The sequence below is a fragment of the Phyllostomus hastatus genome, unplaced genomic scaffold (genome assembly GCF_019186645.2).
Source record: "Phyllostomus hastatus isolate PE091 unplaced genomic scaffold, TTU_PhHast_1.1 phas_contig_58, whole genome shotgun sequence".
Classification (NCBI taxonomy): Eukaryota; Metazoa; Chordata; class Mammalia; order Chiroptera; family Phyllostomidae; genus Phyllostomus; species Phyllostomus hastatus.
This window is the reverse complement of record NW_025333916.1, coordinates 17,610,834-17,628,616: the sequence shown is the minus strand read 5'-3', so window position 1 is coordinate 17,628,616 and position 17,783 is coordinate 17,610,834. Positions and strand designations below refer to the sequence as shown.

General features: G+C 38.0%; 1 protein-coding gene across 2 annotated transcripts in view; it reads left to right on the top strand.

Annotated features, from left to right (window-relative positions):
- Positions 1-11,610: 11,610 nt before the first annotated feature.
- The window catches only part of TENT2 (terminal nucleotidyltransferase 2), a 55,277-nt gene continuing 49,104 nt past the window's right edge, over positions 11,611-17,783 (top strand). For both annotated transcript variants that reach the window (XM_045848093.1, XM_045848092.1), the window contains exon 1: positions 11,611-11,953. The gene's annotated coding sequence lies outside the window, so the exon portion shown is untranslated. The remainder of the gene's footprint in view (positions 11,954-17,783) is intronic.

The window sequence follows — 17,783 nt, the reverse complement described above, 5'->3', positions numbered from 1 at the left end:
CAGGAACATGGTTTAACTTGACAGCCAGTATATGTTCTCAAACTGCGCACAGAAGAATGAGAGTGTACCCATGACATGGAAAGGATCACACTGGAGAGTGAGAAGTTGACAAGATTGAAGAGTTTTAATACTATAATAATCACTTAACTTTATCTTACACCTCTGGTGTCAGTTACTCCCTCCTAATTAGAAAAACATTTATGTATCTCCACATGGTGTAACTTAAAGAAGAGGAACTTCCTAAAATTCTTTACAGACTTCTGTTGGTCTAACTATAGAACCCTCCTTATAGCACAGACCCTGTTCATGACACCTTTTCCAGGTGTCTCATAACTTTAAACATCCCTAGAATGATTTTGAATGTCTCTGCCCTGTTTTTGGAAGAGGCAGTGACCTTTGGATGTATTATGGAGTAAAAATAATTACATTAAAGGTATTTTCTTTTCAAAGCTTATTTTCAATTTCTCTGAAGGGAGCCAGTATAACTTGGTTGTTAAGCAATTAAAAACAACAGGCTTGGACACAAGCAAGTCTACATTTGTATCCTAGCTGTTACTTTTCACCTACTTGCTGACCTTGGACAAGGTCCTCTACAGCTCTGATTCTCAGTTTTGTCATTTGTAAAATAGGGATAATAACGTAACTCCTTTTTGTAAACTTGTTCATGAGGGATAGTTACATGCCATACATAAAACACTTTTCATTCCATTTAGTCAAGCAATATTTATTGAGCAATACCCATGTGCCAGGCACTGTGCTAATCTCTTCTCTAACTCAGGAGTGTTCTTTTTCTTCTCTCAAATTTTCATCTAACTTTTTACTTCTTTAGGTCTCAGCTTAAATGGCACTTTCTCAGGGAAAGCTGCTGTGTTAGTTCACATCCTCCAAGAAGTGAATGCTAAAATAAGGTTAGATAAGCAAGAGATTTATTGGAAGAGAGTCCTGTGGAAGATAAAGGGTGAGGAAATGAGAGTAACAAGGAAAAGCCTCAGGCTCCAGTGGAAGTCTGAAAGAGAGGTACAAGGAAGGAGAATCGGGTAGAAAAAGACTGCAGCACTATGCTAAGAAAGTTTTGTCCAGGCCAATGAGGAGTTCCAAAGTCAAATGTACCCCTTAGAGGAGTCCTGTGCTTTGCAAGAATGGGCTGGCACTAGTTTACTCTTGTGCTGAGTCATTGGGCCTTTGCAGCTCAGGAGAAGTATGGCTTCTGCTCCAAATGTGACAGTAGATCCGGAGAGGAAGCAGCTGGGGTTTCAGTCAACTGTGCTCCCCAAACAGGAGATTTGAGTGGCACAGGTCTATAGCCATCACATCCTCCGTAATACGTTGGATCCCCAGGATATTTGCTTTTATAGAAACACGTATTTATCAGTTATCACCATTTTTAAAAATTGATTTTAGAGAAAGTGGAAGGGAGAGAAATAGAGAGAGACAGAGAAACAGAGAGATAGAAAGGCACCGGTTTGTTGGTCCACTTATTTATGCATTCATTGGTTGGTTCCTGTATGTAGCCTGACCCTGGGATTGAGTCTGCAACCTTGGGGTATCAGGATGCCGCTCCAACCAACTGTGCTACCCAGCCAGTGCTCAGTTATTACCACTAAAATTAAATTTTTGTTTCTAAGTTTCTAAAGGTGATTCTCTCTGAAATGTAAGCTACATGAAGGTGGGGACTTGGTCAGTCTAGTTTGCCACTGCATCCCCAAGATACACGGCTGCACAGATGAGATGGCATATAACAGGTACAAAGTGCAATTGTTGCATTGTTTTCATATACTCTCTTTGTTCTATTCCACACATTACCACCTCCAAACACACCACTGCAGTCCCACACTGCAATATAAATTTCAGATTTCAGCTTGGTGTTTTCTCCAGAGCATGTTTATATCATTTTATTTGTCTTAGGGAGAGGTTGCATCTTTACTTTTAATGTATATCAAAGCTTAAACAAAAGTGGTGAAACCCTAAAGATGGTTTTTGAATGTACTGATGTACACTTATGCCCAAAGAGTGCTCCCACCATCTCACCACCTCGTTGTAAATTCTTTCCAGTTTCTTCAGTAGGTAGATTCTGAAAACTGTCTCTTCTGTGCCAAGAGGGCTGTGTGGACTGGTGACTATCAGCTTCTCTCTGAATGATCTGTTTTCCTGCTCCATTTCCTTTCCAGAAAGCAAAAATTTCATCAGCGACAGCAGAAAGTGTTAGAGAGGAGTATTGAGATGTTAAGTTAATGAAGCACGAATGAAGGAACCTAGAATGTGCAGATGATTTCACATCACAGAAGAACCTTAGAATCAATCACATGCCAAATATAAAAGTAATAATCACTAGAACAACTTTATCAAAAACCCCCAGGTCCCTCACTGCTGCCTTTCTTCCCTGACTCTGCCCCTAAGCTGGAGTTCTAGTGCAGGAAGGGCCTATAGTATGCTAGGAGAGGGGGCAGAGCGCTGGATTCAGGTTCTTTAGGTTCGAAGCTTGTTTTTGGAATTGTGGGCCACTGAGCAAGTTGCTTGACTTCACTGAGACTCAGTTTTCTCGTCTGTGCGGTGAGGATAACAAAAGTAGCAATCTTAGAGAAAGTTATTTGGATTATAAGAAGTCATTTACGTAAAGTGCCTGGCAGACAATAAGCTCCCAATAAGTCTCTCTACTAGCAATTCTTGGTAGGTATTCTGCTATACTCTGCTCTAGCTATTTCCAAGTGTGATCCACAGGCATTTTCAGGAGTCATGAGGTCAAAATTATTTTCATAATAACACTACGAATTTATTTACATTTTTCATGGTTTCAACATCTGCTTTGATGGTTACAAAGCAAATCGCTGCAGACCACGAGATCCTACTTCGCATCCATTAAGATGTCTATAATCTAATAACAAGTGCTGACAAGTATGTGGAGAAATTGGAACACTTATACACTGCCAGTGAAAATGTAAATAGTGCAGCCACTTTGGAAAAGAGTTGGCAGATCCTCAAAAAATTAAGCATAGGTTACCATATGATCTAGATATTTCACTCCTAGGTATACAACCCAGATAATTGAAGACATGTGTTAATACAGAAACTTATACATGAATGTTCATAGCAGCATTATTCATAATAACCAAAAAGAGGAAACGGTCCACGTGTCCATCACCTGATGAATAAATGAAATATGCTATATTCACACAATAGACTATTGGGCTTGATAATACTTTCTGTGGGTGCTACCTTGTGCATTGGTAGGATGTTTAGCAGCATCCCTGGCTTCTACTCATTAGATACCAGAAGCAACCATGCTCACTGTCAAGTTATGACAACCCAAAAAGGCTCCAGATGTTGCTAAATATACCCTCAGGGAAAAATTATCTCTAGTTGAAGGCAACTAGCACAAATCAACAGTTCTGTATTCTTCATTGCCATTCTCTTGCAGTTAAAAAAAAAGCAATTTTATTTAAGAATGTTCTTAATGAAACAGTAAAATTATTAACTCAATTAAATATTAGCCCTTAAACTCACATCTTTGAAAATATTTTGTATAAAAAAATAGGAGGTATTCATGAGGCATTTCTGTTGCACACCAAAGAACTGTTTTGCCTCAAGAAAAAGTGCCTTTGGGATCATTTGAGTTGCAAGATAAACTAGCTGTTTTTATCATTTTTATTAAAATATCTACTAACAACAAACTGGTTATTTAGATTTGGGTAGTTGGCAAGTATTTTCTCAAACATAAATGAAGATGAACTATCAGTTCAGAGGAAAACAAATGTATTTGTTATCACTGATATAATTGAGCTTTCAAAACAATAAGAATTTTGTAAAAATTGCACCAACACTAATCTTGACAGCTTCTAGATACATGCCATCTTTTGATGACATTAACAAATGTGATTTTTAAGTATATTTTATTGATTATATTATTATAGTTGTCCTATTTTTTTCTCCCTTTTATTCCCCTCCCCCCTGTTTCCCCCTCCCTCCAGTATTCCCCCGTTAGTTCATGTCCATGGGTCATACCTATCAGTTCTTTGGCTTCTTCATTTCCCATACTATTCTTAACCTCCCCCTGTCTATTTTGTACCTACCAGTTATGCTTCTTATTCCCTGTACCTTTTTCCCATTCTCCCCCTCTCCTCCTCAACCCCTCCATGTGATCTTCATTTCTGTGATTCTGTTCCTGTTCTAGCTGTTTGCTCAGTTGGTTTTTTTTTTTTTTTTAGGTTCAGTTACTGATAGTTGTAAGTTTGTTGTCATTTTACTGTTCATAGTTTTGATCTTCTTTTTCCTGGATAAGTCCCTTCAACATTTCATATAATAAGGGCTTAGTGATGATGAACTCCTTGAACTTGACCTTATCTGGGAAGCACTTTATCTGCCCTTCCATTCTAAATGATAGCTTTGCTGGATAGAGTATTCTTGCATGGAGGCCCTTACCTTTCATTACTTGGAATACTTCTTTCCAGCCCCTTCTTACCTGCAAGATTTCTTTTGAGAAATCAGCTGACAGTCTAATGGGAACTCCTTTGTAGGTAACTGTCTCCTTTCCTCTTGCTGCTTTTAAGATTCTCTCCTTATCTTTTGTCTTGGCTAATGTAATTCTGACATGCCTTGGTGTGTGCTTCCTTGGGTCCACCTTCTTTGGGACTCTCTGAGCTTCCTGGACTTCCTGGAAGTCTATTTCCTTTGCCAGATTGGGGAAGTTCTCCTTCATTATGTTTTCAAATAAGTTTTCCATTTCTTGCTGTTCCTCTTCTCCATCTGGCATCCCTATGATGCTCATGTTGGAACATTTAAAGATGTCCTGGAGGTTCCTAAGCCTCTCCTCATTTTCTGAATTCTGGTTTCTTCATTCTGTCCCAGTTGAATATTTATCTCTTTCTTCTGCTCCACAGCATTGATTTGAGTCCCAGTTTCCTTCCCTTCACTGTTGGTTCCCTGTATATTTTCCTTTATTTCACTTTTCATAGTCTTCACTTTTCCTCTATCTTGTGACTGTACTCAACCATTTCCATGAGTATCTTGATTACCAGTGTTTTGAACTCTGATAAGTTGGCTATCTCTTCATTGCTTGGTTGTATTTTTTTCTGGAGCTTTGATGTGTTCTTTCATTTGGGCCATATTTTTTTGTCTTGGCACTCCTGTTATATAGTAGGGGCAGAGCCTTAGGTATTCTGTGTATAAGTCTTCATGTGGACATATGCTTTCATTTCTTTTGGATAAATACCTAGTAGTGGAATGCCTAGGTCACATGTAAATCTATGTTTAACTTTTAAAGAAACAGCCAAAGCATTTTCCAAAGAAATTGTATTGTTACATTCTCATTAGAGATGTATGAGAGTTAGTCACTCCACATTCTCTTGAGCACTTGGTATGGCTAGTGTTTCCAATTTTATCATTACTGGGTAGGTAGTGGTATTTCACTGCAGTTTTAATTTATATTTCCCTAATGACTTATCAGTTGAGTATCTTCTCATTGCTTATTTGCCATTCATATGGCTTCTTTGTATCTATTCATACTTTATACCCATTTGCTTATTGAGTTGCTTATTTTCTTTTCATTGAGGGATGAGAGTTTCTAAAATTAACATTCTGAAGACAAGTTCTTTATCAAAGATGGCATTAGCAAATACCTTTTCTAATTCTTGGCTAGTCTTTATTTTTTTATTTTATTTTTATTATTTTTATATTTTAAAAATTCTATTTTATTGATTATGCTATTACAGTTGACCCCATTTTTCCCTCTTTACTCCCAGCCCAGTACCTCCATTCCCCTCAGCAATCCCCTCCCTGCTTAGTTCATGTCCATGGGTCATGCATATGTTCTTTGCCTGCTCCATTTCCTGTACTGTTCTTAACATTCCCCTTGTCTATTTCATGCCTACCAATCTATGCTTTTTAATTTCTGCACATTTTCATCCATTTTCTCTCTTTCCCCTCTCAGCTGATAACCCTCCAAATGATCTCCATATCTATGATTCTGTTTCTGTTCTGCCTGTGTAGTTTGTTTTTTAGACTCACATGGTGATAGTGGTGAATTTATTGCCATTTTACTGTTCTTATTTTTCTTAAATAAGTCCCTTTAACATTTCATGTGATAATGGCTTGGTGATGATGAACTTCTTTAGCTTTACCTTGTCTGGGAAGCACTTTATCTGCCCTTCCATTCTAAATGATAGCTTTGCTGGATAGAGAACGCAGGGCCTTGCTTTTCATCACTTTGAATACTTCTTGTTAGTCCCTTCTAGCCTGCAAAGTTTCTTCTGAGAAATCAGCTGATAGTCTTTTGGGATCTCCCATCTAGGCAACTCTCTGCTTTTAGATTCTTTCTTTATCTTTAATGTTTAGAATTTTAATTATGATATGTCTTGGTGTGTTCATTTTTGGGTCCAACTTGTTGGTGATTCTCTGTGCTTCCAGGATTTGTATATCTATTTCTTTTGCCAAATTAGGGAAGTTTTCATTCATTATTTTTTCAAGTAAGTTTTCAATCTCTTTCTCTTCCTCGTCTCCTTCCGGCACCACTATGACTCAGATGTTGGTACATTTAGATATGTCGCAGAAGCTCCTTATACTATTCTCGTTTTTTCTTGAATTCTTTTTTCTTCTTGCTGTTCTGATTGAATGCTTTTTTTCATCTTATGTTCTAATTTGTTGATTTGAATCTCGATTCATCCCCTCCACTGTTGGTTCCCTGTAGATTTTTCTTTATTTCACTTAATGTAACCTTCATTTCTGCCTAGGTCATTTTTTTATGCTATTGCTGTACTTAATGAGTTCTTTGAGCATCCTGATAACCAGTGTTTTGGACTCTGCATCTAATAGGCTGGTTATCTCCATTTCATTTAGTTCTTTTTCTGAGACTTTGTTATGTTCTTTCATTTGGGCCATATTTCTTTGTCTCCTCAATTTGGCATTCTCCCTGTTTGTTTCTGTGTATTAGGTAGAGATGCTTTGACTCCCTGTCTTAGTAGTGTGGGCTACTGTAGAAAAGGCACCTATAAATTGTGTGGCAGAGCCTTAGGTAATTGCCAGGGTGGGATAACTCACTTTACCACTTTGTGGCTCTCTGTGGGGTAGGCTCTGAGAGGGGACAATGCCGTGTGCTGCCTGGCTTCTGGAGGTTTTCCTGGCACTTGCCCTATTTCCAGTCATTTCGCTTTCTTCCTGTATGTGACTGGTGCCCTCCCAGCTGTTGCCCTGGTGCTGATTCCCAGAGGGGTGGCTCTGCATAAGTTCTAAGTCTGTTCAGGTCCTTTAACAGGAGTCTCTTGAAAATCTGGCAGTTCCTTCTGCCACCCCAACTCTCACTGTTTTCTACAGCCAGAAGTTATGGGGATTTATCTTCCTGGCGCTGGAACCTTGAGCTGTGTGGTCTGGCCTGGGTCTGGGAATCCCTCGCTCTCGAGGTATCCCTCCTGATTTTTATTTACTACCTGTGAATGTGGGACCACCCATTCTGCTACTTCTCTGCACCACATGGTGTCTCCACTCTTCCTACCTGTCTGTATGAATGTGGCTTCTTTAAATCATTCGTCATTGGTCTTCCATACAGCTTGATATTCTGACAGTTTTGGGTATTGTTTTGAGGTATAGTTGTAATTTTTTATGTAGTTGTGCAAGGAGTCAAAGTGTGTTTACTTATGCCTCTATCTTGACTGGAGGTCCCAGTCTTTTCATTTTTTAATAATGTCATTTGAAAAGAAGTACTTAATTTTGACCAAGTTCAATTTATCACTTTTTTTTTCTTTTATGGATAGTTTTTTTAGGTATCATGCCTAAGAAATCTTTGCCTAGCCTATGGTCACAAATATTTTTCTTATTTTTTTCTAGAAATTTGAAGTTTTATATTTATATCTAGGATCCATTTTGTGTTTTCACATGAAGTATGAAATTTTGTTTATTTTTGTCTAGGATACCCTAATGTTCCAGTATTATTAGCTGAAAAATCTTTTTCCACTTAATTGTGTTTGTCCTTTGCTAAAGATCGGTTCATGATACATGGGACTTTTTTGTAACTCTCTATTCAGTACATCTGTTTGTTTCTTTCCTTTATATCAATTCTACACTACCAGAGTTAATGTAACTTTATAGTAAATATGAAGATCAAGCAGTATAGTGTAAGTTCTCCAGCCTTGTTTTTCTTTTTAAAAATTGTTTTGGTTATTCTAGGACCTTTGTTTTTCCATATAAATTTTATTTTTATTTTAAAAAAATTTATTGATTTATTTTTAGAGAGAGGGGAAGGGAAGAAAGAGAGAGGAAGAGAAACATTGATCAGTTGGTTGCTTTTTGCATGCCCCTAACTGGGGATCTAGCCTGCAATCCAGGGATATGCCCTGACCAGGAATCCGAGTGATGACTTTTCAGTTTGCAGAATGATGCCCAACCCACTGAACCATACCAGTCAGGGCCATTTCCATGCAAAATTTGTAATCACTTTATAAGTTACTAAAGAAAATCTACTTAAATTTTACTGGAATGGTGTTGAATCTATTGATTGTTGTGGGGAAGAATTGACGTTTTACAATATTGCGTCTTCTTACCTGTGACATGGCCTGTCAGTTTGTGTCTTAAATTTCTGTCAGCACATTTTAAATTTTCTGTGTAGAACTTGTATATCTTTTATCAAATTTATTTTTAAGTATTTCATATTTTTGTTGCTATTTTCAATGTAAAATTCAGGTTGTTTGTTGTTAGTACACAGAAATAAAATCAACCACTGTATTGTACATTTATTTTTATGTCCTGTTGTCTTGCTAATCTCATTTATTAGTTCCAATAGCCTTTTCTAGATTATATAGGATTTTCACCATAGATCATGTCATCTGCAAACTAAGCCAGTTTTACTTCTTTCAAATTTGGATGACTTTTAGTTCCTTTTCTTGCCTTATTGTATAGGCTAGAACCCCTGTTACAATGTTGCAGAAGTGGCTGGTGCAGCTGTCCTTGCCTTGTTCCTGATCCTACAGCCATTCATTTCTTTACCATTACGTATGTTGTTTATTATAGATGCTTTTTATTAAGTCAAGGAAGTTTTTCTGTTTTACTAGGATATTAGATTTTGTCCAATGCTTTTGCCACATCTATGGAAACAATCATACAATTTGACTTTCTCAGTCTTAGTTAATATGGTGAGTTATATTGTTTGACTTTCCAATGTTAATTCAAACTAGCATTCTGGGATAAGCCCCTATTTGTTCATGATGTATTACCTTTTTTATATATTGTAAAATAAAAATAGCTAGAATTTTGTTAAGATTCTTGCATCTATGTTTTTGCAGAAATTAGTCTGTAGTTTTCTTTTCTTGAAACATCTTGGGTTTGGGTATCAGAGTAATGGTGACCTTATAGAATGAACTGGAAAGTATTTCCTTTTTCCATTTTCTGGAGGACTTTTGTAGAACTGGAATTATCTTTTCTTTTAAAAATGTATCATGTTAACACTATAAAAAAGAAAGCTAGAGTGGCTTTTTTACCACCAGATAAAGTACACTTTAGAGCAAAGACTATTACTAGAAAAAAGTGGGTTATTTATAAAGTGGATCATTTCATAATGATAAAATAATTTTCATAAATCACTTTTGTCAAGGATAAATTCATCGAAATAACAGAACAGTTCTAAAAGTTTGTACAACTAACTTTAGGAGCTTCAACATAAATGAAGCAAAAACTGATAAGAAGAAGGAGAACTAGGATAATCTATAATTACAGTCAGATATTTTAATACTTTTCTGTTAATAACTAATAGAAGAAGTAGACAGAAAATTAGCGTGTTCTAAATTCCCTAGGATTTCAAAGATTTGAACAATAGCATCAACCAACTTGATGTGATTGACATCTGCAGAACAATTAACTGAGCAACTGCAGAATATGCATTCATTTTAAATGCACACTGAACATTTGCCAAGACAGACCATATTCTGGGCCACAGAACAAGTCTCAATAAATTTAAAATGATTCAAATTATACAAAGTATATTATCTGATCCTAATGGAATTAGAAATCAATAACAAAAATATATCTAGAAAATACCTCAATATTTGGAGACTACATAACAAAGAAGTAACCTATGGGGCAAAGAAAAATCTTCAGGGAGATTAGAGTGTATTTTGAAACGAAGGAAAACAGAATATATGGGACCCAGCACAAAAAACAGCCCCCTTTTAATTACAAAATCTTTTATTACAAAATCATAAGCATGTAATTCTGTAACATAACAATATCACACTCAAGCACACCATATGATATTTTAGGTAAAATGTTCAAATTAGAACAATAAATTATTACACCTATATCATTACTACCAACCGCACTCAAGCAGGTGTTACTTTGGCTCTACCTTGTATCAGAATGTATGGGATGCAGCTAAAGCAGTACTTTGAGGAGTACATCCCACCAAGTGCTTATACTACAAAATGAGAAATTTCTCTAGTCAATGACCTCAGTTTTCAAATGAAGAACCTATAGTTAGTATTATAGAACTGTACCCCTGAAACCTATATAATTTTATTAACCAATGTCATCCCCATAAATTCAATAAAAAGGAAACTATAGAACTTTAAAACTTTAAACAAATTTAAATTCAAAAGTAAGGAAATATAACAGCACAAATAAATGAAATAGAAAACAAAAACAATAGAGAAATTCTGTGAAAACAAAAGCTGGCTTTAAGATTTGAGATCAGTAAAGTTGATAAGCCTCTCCCCAGATTGACCAGGAAAAGAGAAAGATGACACAAACTACCAATTTCATGAATGAGTAGAGGGGAGATTTTATAGATATGGAAGGACAATAAAGAATATTGTTATCAGAATTACACCGATAAATTCAGTAACTTAGATATCTTCACAACTATTAAACCTCATTCAAGAAGAAATATAAAATATTTGTTGATATTAAGGAACGTCAGCTATTATTACTGACAAGGTGCTGAGTATTGGCTTAAGCGATAAATAAGGCATTTCACACTCAAGTAGCTCACAGCTCACTGGTAGGAAATAACAAAGCCTAATACAATCCTGGCTGGTGTGGCTCAGTGGATTGAGTGCCAGCATGTGAACCAAAGGGTTCCTGGTTCAACTCCCAGTCAGGGCACTTGCATGGGTTGCAAATCAGGTCCCCGGTAGGGTGCATGTGAGAAACAATCACACATTGATATTTTTCTCCCTTTCTCTAAAAATAAAATCTTTTTTTTAAAGATTTTATTTATATATTTTTAGAGAGGGAAGGGAGGGAGATAGAGAGAGAAACATCTATGTGCGGTTGCTGGGGGTCATGGCCTACAACCCAGGCACGTACCCTGACTGGGAATCGAACCTGCGACATTTTGTTTCACAGCCGGTGCTCAATCCACTGAGCTACGCCAGCCAGGAAAAATAAAATCATTTTTTTTAAAAAGCTTAATACAGATTGGTGTAGATGAGTGAGAGAAAACTGGATTTGGAAAAGCTAGGAGAGGACACCCGCCTGAGACACCAAAACCAGTACAAAACGTTTTTTGAGAGAAAAAACCACTGAAGACCATCTCTAAACAAGCTCAGACTCCAGACAAGCCTGCGCCTGCGCATTTAGCAAAGAGCGCGCAGGAGGCTGGAGACAGGAAGCGGGGATGTTGCCGGAAGTGTGGCTTCTCTCCCAACTGTTCCCATCCGGGGTTAAGTCTGTCTTCCGGGTGTTTCTGACACTGCTTTCTATGCCGCTTTTTGAGCTACTTTTTGGTCTTCCACGTCTTGCCACCTTGGTCTTCAACCTCTTACACTTTGCTGGCTCTGTGTCTTCTCCTGTCTCTCTTCTCCGGCCGCAGGGTCCGGGGTTTAGAAAGTAATCCGGTTCCGGAGCCGGGCCTAGCCATTCCGCGGGCCACTACCTCTTTGGCTCAGGCGAAAGCTACGAACGAGCGCGCGGGTCTCGTCGCTCCGGCCTTGGAGCTCCTGGGCGGGCAGTGCCGGTAGGCCCTGCCCCAAGGACACCTGTGAGTCAGGGGGTTTCGGCGCGGGACTCACCCTGTAGATCCAGGTGGAGGGCGCGGCGCGGGAAACTTTTTTGAAACTGTATTGTTTTGTTTCGCATGGGAGGTTCTAGCAATATCTCTTCCCAGGTTTATGGGCGGCCCCTATGCTGCTCTACTTTTTCTAGACTGTTAGGATCGTTTACTTTTTTCACTCTTTTCCTCGTGCCCGGTCCTCGGTCTAGGACGAAAAGAGGAAGATTGTCATGGGATCCTGCATGATGTTTCGAAGGACGGTTTAAATGGGCATGACTTTGCGTCTTGCCTCAGTTCTTCACGGAAAGTGCACAGATTAGGACAGTCAGATTATTGCATACTCTGCCACCACCCCCCACCCCGTCCAGCCTTTGTAGATGGGCTCTTTCTCTGTTGTTTCTAGTCCATAATACGAGGGATTTTGTGTCTCATAACTTCCGTGTTATCCAAGTAGCGTGTCTTGTTTTAGATCTCTTTTAGCTCTGTGTTTAAAATAGGAGTTGTTTATTTAGTTTGCGTATACCAATTGGGTGAACAAAAAAGAAACAGAAACGGTAAAACTCAAGCTAACTTGGCAACTCGCTAGCAGATGTTCAGTAAAAGCGACCCTAACTGAACAATAAGTTTCCATGTTTGTATTATAGGTAACATACTATTTTTTGTAGGTGCCGACATATTGTATGGTTTATTATCACGAGGGATTAACATGTACTGCTTAACAGCCCAAAAGGCTCTTACTATGTACTGATAGCCAGTAATAGTAACGTTGGTGTGATATCCCCAATTAAGTCAGATGTGGAAATGATGTGTAACAGATAGACTCCATGTGGCACAGTTCATTTAAGAAACGTCCATTTCAAACCATGTGACTATATTATTTTTTCAACACTTGGATGGAATCTAATTAATAAAAAGGAGTGTCCTTTTCAAAACCTGCAGGTGGTTTTGACAGTGAGTGAGCAGGATTTACAAATTGGACTGTTTGCACTGTGGAAAAAAGAAGTATGTTTGGGGGATGGATCAAAGGCATTTGGATAAAGTGAAGTGATAACTTGATTTAGCCACTACAGTTTTGAGTTTTATATTAGGTAGATTATGCTTTCCAGGGAATCCTGATGAAGGAATTATGTAACCTTGGGTGTTCTTTAATTCCTTGGAGGAGAGGACAAGTTTAGGACAAATTCCAAGACGTAAACTCCAGCATCAAATACTATAGCGCTAGGAATTTGTAAACTAATCTGTTACAATTTGTCTCATGTATGATTATTTACAAATAAACCTGTATATTTTCCTATTGGGTCAATCTTAATCAGAAGCAATGCTTAAGATTCCTTAAAGCCAGAACCAATGCAATGGTTTTAAAACAGTTCACAAGTTATCTAGATTATTCTATTTTATAGTTAAGTACAGATCGAGCTACATAACTTTCAAGCTAAGAAAAATAGGATGCCACCAGTATCTGGATTTTATTTGTTTAGTATAAAATTTCTTGTACTTGCTACCACAGTTAATGTGAAGTAGTGTTTTATATATATATAATACTTAGTAAAGCCTTTCATTCAGAATATGAAGAGGACAATTTGAAATGCCGTGGAGGTCCCCTTAATTCTGGTGTCATAGTAGTTTTGCCAAAACTGTATTCTGTTTTTAAAAAAGGATCCTTTATTATTTTTATGATAGATTGTTATTTTGCTGATCTTTTTGTTATAAAAATCAGAGTTGAAATGTATTAGGGAAAAGGTTAGAAAGAGGAATTGAAATTCATAGGCTTTTGGTTTACTTCCTTATCCCTACAAGGTCATACAGGATACCTGTGGTGTGGAACATTGAAAGCCATTGGTTACATTTCCTAGGAATGTTTCTTTTTACCTTGGGGACTGATGGGGTACGAGCCAGACTTGAAGGTCAAGATTCATACTGAGGAGAACCTGACCAGTATTTTGTTTGGAGGGACTCCAAAAATTTTAGTGCTTATCTGGAAATTTGGGACAGGTTGAACTCAATATTTACCCTAAAGTAAACTTTTGGCTATGGAATCATTCTAAGTTTCCAAGCCTTGCATAATTGGTTCATTAATTTTGTAGAGTACTGCTGGGGCACAAGACATGTTTTGACTTATTCTTAGTTTGGATCTGACCAAGTAATGGGATAGGAATTGGTGAGGTCTGAGCCAGTAAGTCATTTTCAGTCTTCAAATCTGAATGCGTGTGTATAGGACTTTATTTGGATGTTGAAAAAAAACATATATGAAGGGTTTACGATTGCAAGTATGAGAAACAGTTTATTCTTACATTATTACTTATTGTATTATTTTCCATAGGAACAACTGTAATCCTACTTTTGTCCTACTCTGTATTATTTATAGGTATACACAGTGTCATAGAATTTTAACTGTGAACTGATTTAAATAAATCTGAAGCAACATTTTAATTCTCATTTTTCTGAGTACAAATTTCATCCCTTGTTTATCATACCTATACTTGTAGTGTCTAGATTCCAACAAAATGAAATACTAATCAGAATTTATTACTATAATGACTTGTATTTAATGTCATTTTCTGAGGAATTATGTGTAATAGGAATTATGTTTTATGTGTATTGGAGTCAGGGAAGCAGAGTAAAGAAGGCCAAGAAAGTATGAACCCAGGCAAAGGGTAAAACAAGGCATTAGCTGTCACTCTTGAATCGGCCATTCTATGATTATTGAGTATACTTTTAATACGGATTCTGTGGAATACTGCTTAGTTCCAGATATTTTCATTTCCTCTGAGCAGTTAAAATCAGTGTAGTAGATTTGATAGGATTACGTAAAAAAAAAAAGCTGACAAGACATAAAGGCCTGCTGAGGAAAGTTGACAAACTTGTTTTCTGGAGGTAACATTTGTCTTTGATTCAAATTAGAGAGTCAGGCACTTGGGATGAGATCTGATGGTGGTCAGAGACTTGTCCAAATCTTTTTAAACCCAGGACTGGTGTACCTCACTGTCGGTGGCCAGCCTACGGAATTTTACTCTTACAGAATTGACAAAAAAAAAGGGACAAATTTTGTATGATTGATTGATTGGTTGATTGATTTCAGCTCCTTCTCTTTTGTTGTCTGCTGCTCCAATTTTCCCAACCGTCTTGTGTCAATCCCCCGAAGCAACTGCCTTTTTTTTTTAGCTGCTTAAATGTTCTTTTTCTCTGTTCTAAAAAAAAAAAATTATAGCTATTCTTTGGGTTGACATCTGCTGAAAATGAAGATTTAGTACCTTTATGTACTCTCTCATCATGAATTGTGATGTATATAAATGTGAATATGAATGGGGACCCAAAAAACCCCAGAATTTATTTATAAATATTTGTATGTATATATTCTTACATGTTTAAACCTCAGTCACCTTCAAAGTGCTCTCCATTTGATGCAACATACCTAGTGAGACATTTTTTCCACTGCTCAAAACAGTTTTTGAACTCACCCATTTTGATGCCTTTTAGTGCTTCGGCTGTTTTTTAATTAATCTCTTCTACATTGGTGAAACGTTTCCCTTTGAGGACTTTTTTCATCCAGGGAAACAAAAAAAAGGTCGCTTGGGACAAGATTGGGTGAATAGGGAGGAAGTGGCACAGAGGTCATGCAGTTTTTGGTCAAAAACTGCTGAACACTCAGTACAGTGTGGGCAGGTGTGCTCGTAACTCACCCATCATTAAATGGGCAAATGTGTTGAAAGAGTATTAAAAAAAAATTGCTGAAACTGAGTGCAGCGTCTCACAATAATGCCATCTGTAACACTGATACAGATGGCTTCCTAGAACACTCACCTAACAAGGGAAACCTGTACTACAAGGGGCCCGCCCTCCAGAAGATAATTCCGTTCTTTTTGTGTCTCCTCTCATATATAACTTATAGTATAATATATGAATATATGTAATTTTAAATATAAGATGTAGTTAATGTGAATATAATCTTTTGAAATATTGATTATGCTATTACAGTTGTCCCATTTTTTTTCTCTCCTTTTATTCCCCTCTGCCCTGCATCCCTCCTTCCACCAGCATTCCTCCACCTTAGTTCATGTGCATGGGTCATACCTATCAGTTCTTTGGCTTCTTCATTTCCCATACTATTCTTAACCTCCCCCTGTTTTGTACCTACCATTTATGCTTCTTATTCCCTGTACCTTTTCCCCCATTCTCCCCCCTCCTCCTCCCTACTGATAACCCCTGCATGTCATCATCATTTCTGTGACTCTGTTCCTGTTCTAGTTGTTTTCTTAGTTGGTTTTTGTTTTTTTAGGTTCGGTGGTTGATAGTTGTGAGTTTGTTGTCATTTTACTGTTCATAGTTTTGATCTTTTTCCTGGATAAGTCCCTTCAACATTTCATATAATAAGGGCTTAGTGATGATGAACTCCTTGAACTTGACCTTATCTGGGGAGCACTTTATCTGCCCTTCCATTCTAAATGATAGCTTTGCTGGATAGAGTATTCTTGCATGGAGGCCCTTACCTTTCATTACTTGGAATACTTCTTTCCAGCCCCCTTCTTACCTGCAAGATTTCTTTTGAGAAATCAGCTGACAGTCTAATGGGAACTCCTTTGTAGGTAACTGTCTCCTTTCCTCTTGCTGCTTTTAAGATTCTCTCCTTATCTTTTGTCTTGGCTAATGTAATTCTGACATGCCTTGGTGTGTGCTTCCTTGGGTCCACCTTCTTTGGGACTCTCTGAGCTTCCTGGACTTCCTGAAAGTCTATTTCCTTTGCTGGATTGGGGAAGTTCATTATGTTTTCAAATAAGTTTTCCATTTCTTGCTGTTCCTCTTCTCCATCTGGCACCCCTATGATGCTCATGTTGGAACATTTACAGTTGTCCTGGAGGTTCCTAAGCCTCTCCCCATTTTTTGGATTCTGGTTTCTTCATTCTGTTCCAGTTGAATGTTTCTTTCTTCCTTCTGGTCCAGATTGTTGATTTGAGTCCCAGTTTCTTTCCTGTCACTGTTGGTTCCCTGTACATTTTCCTTTATTTCACTTTTCATAGTCTTCACTTTTCCTCTATCTTGTGACCATACTCAGCCGTTTCTGTGAGCATCCTGATTACTAGTGTTTTGAACTCTGTACCTAGTAGGTTGGCTATCTCTTCACTGCTTTGTTTTATTTTTGGAGCTTTGACCTTTTCTTTTATTCGGGCCATATTTTTTTTGTCTCAGTATGCCTGTTACATAGTAAGGTGTGAGGCATTAGGTACTTGCCAGGCCTGGGCTGCTCACATGGCTGCCTTGTGTCACTGTGTGTGTGTGTGAGGGGTTCTAGAGGGAACAATACCACTTGCTCTGCTGTTGGCTGACTTTCAGTCACTTCCCCTGCTACCCACAAGCAAATTGGGCCCTTATAGTGTTGATTCCCAGATGGGTGGGTTTGTGTACGTTCTAGGACCTGTGGGTCTCTTCAGCATTTCTCTTGTGAGGCTGTTTCTCCTGCTGCCACAACCCCCACAGATTTTTATAGTCAGAGGTTTTGAGGCTTTATTTCCTCACATGGAACCCTGGATTGCGTGGTCTGTCTTGCTGCCCAGTTGCTCCTCCCAGGTTATCCTCACGCAAATGTGGGACTGCCTGGTCTGCCAGGTGCTGCCTTGCCACAGGTCCTCTCTGCCTCTACTGCCCGTCTCCACCCCTCTTGCCAGTCTGGATGAATGTTACTTTAACTCCTTGGTTGTCGGACTTCCATGCAGATCGATTTTCTGGCAGTTCTGGTTATTTTTTTGTTCGTTTGTTTTTGTTTCTGTTTTTTAATTCATTGTTGTCCTTCTGATTGTGTGAGGAGGCAAAGTGTATCTACCTA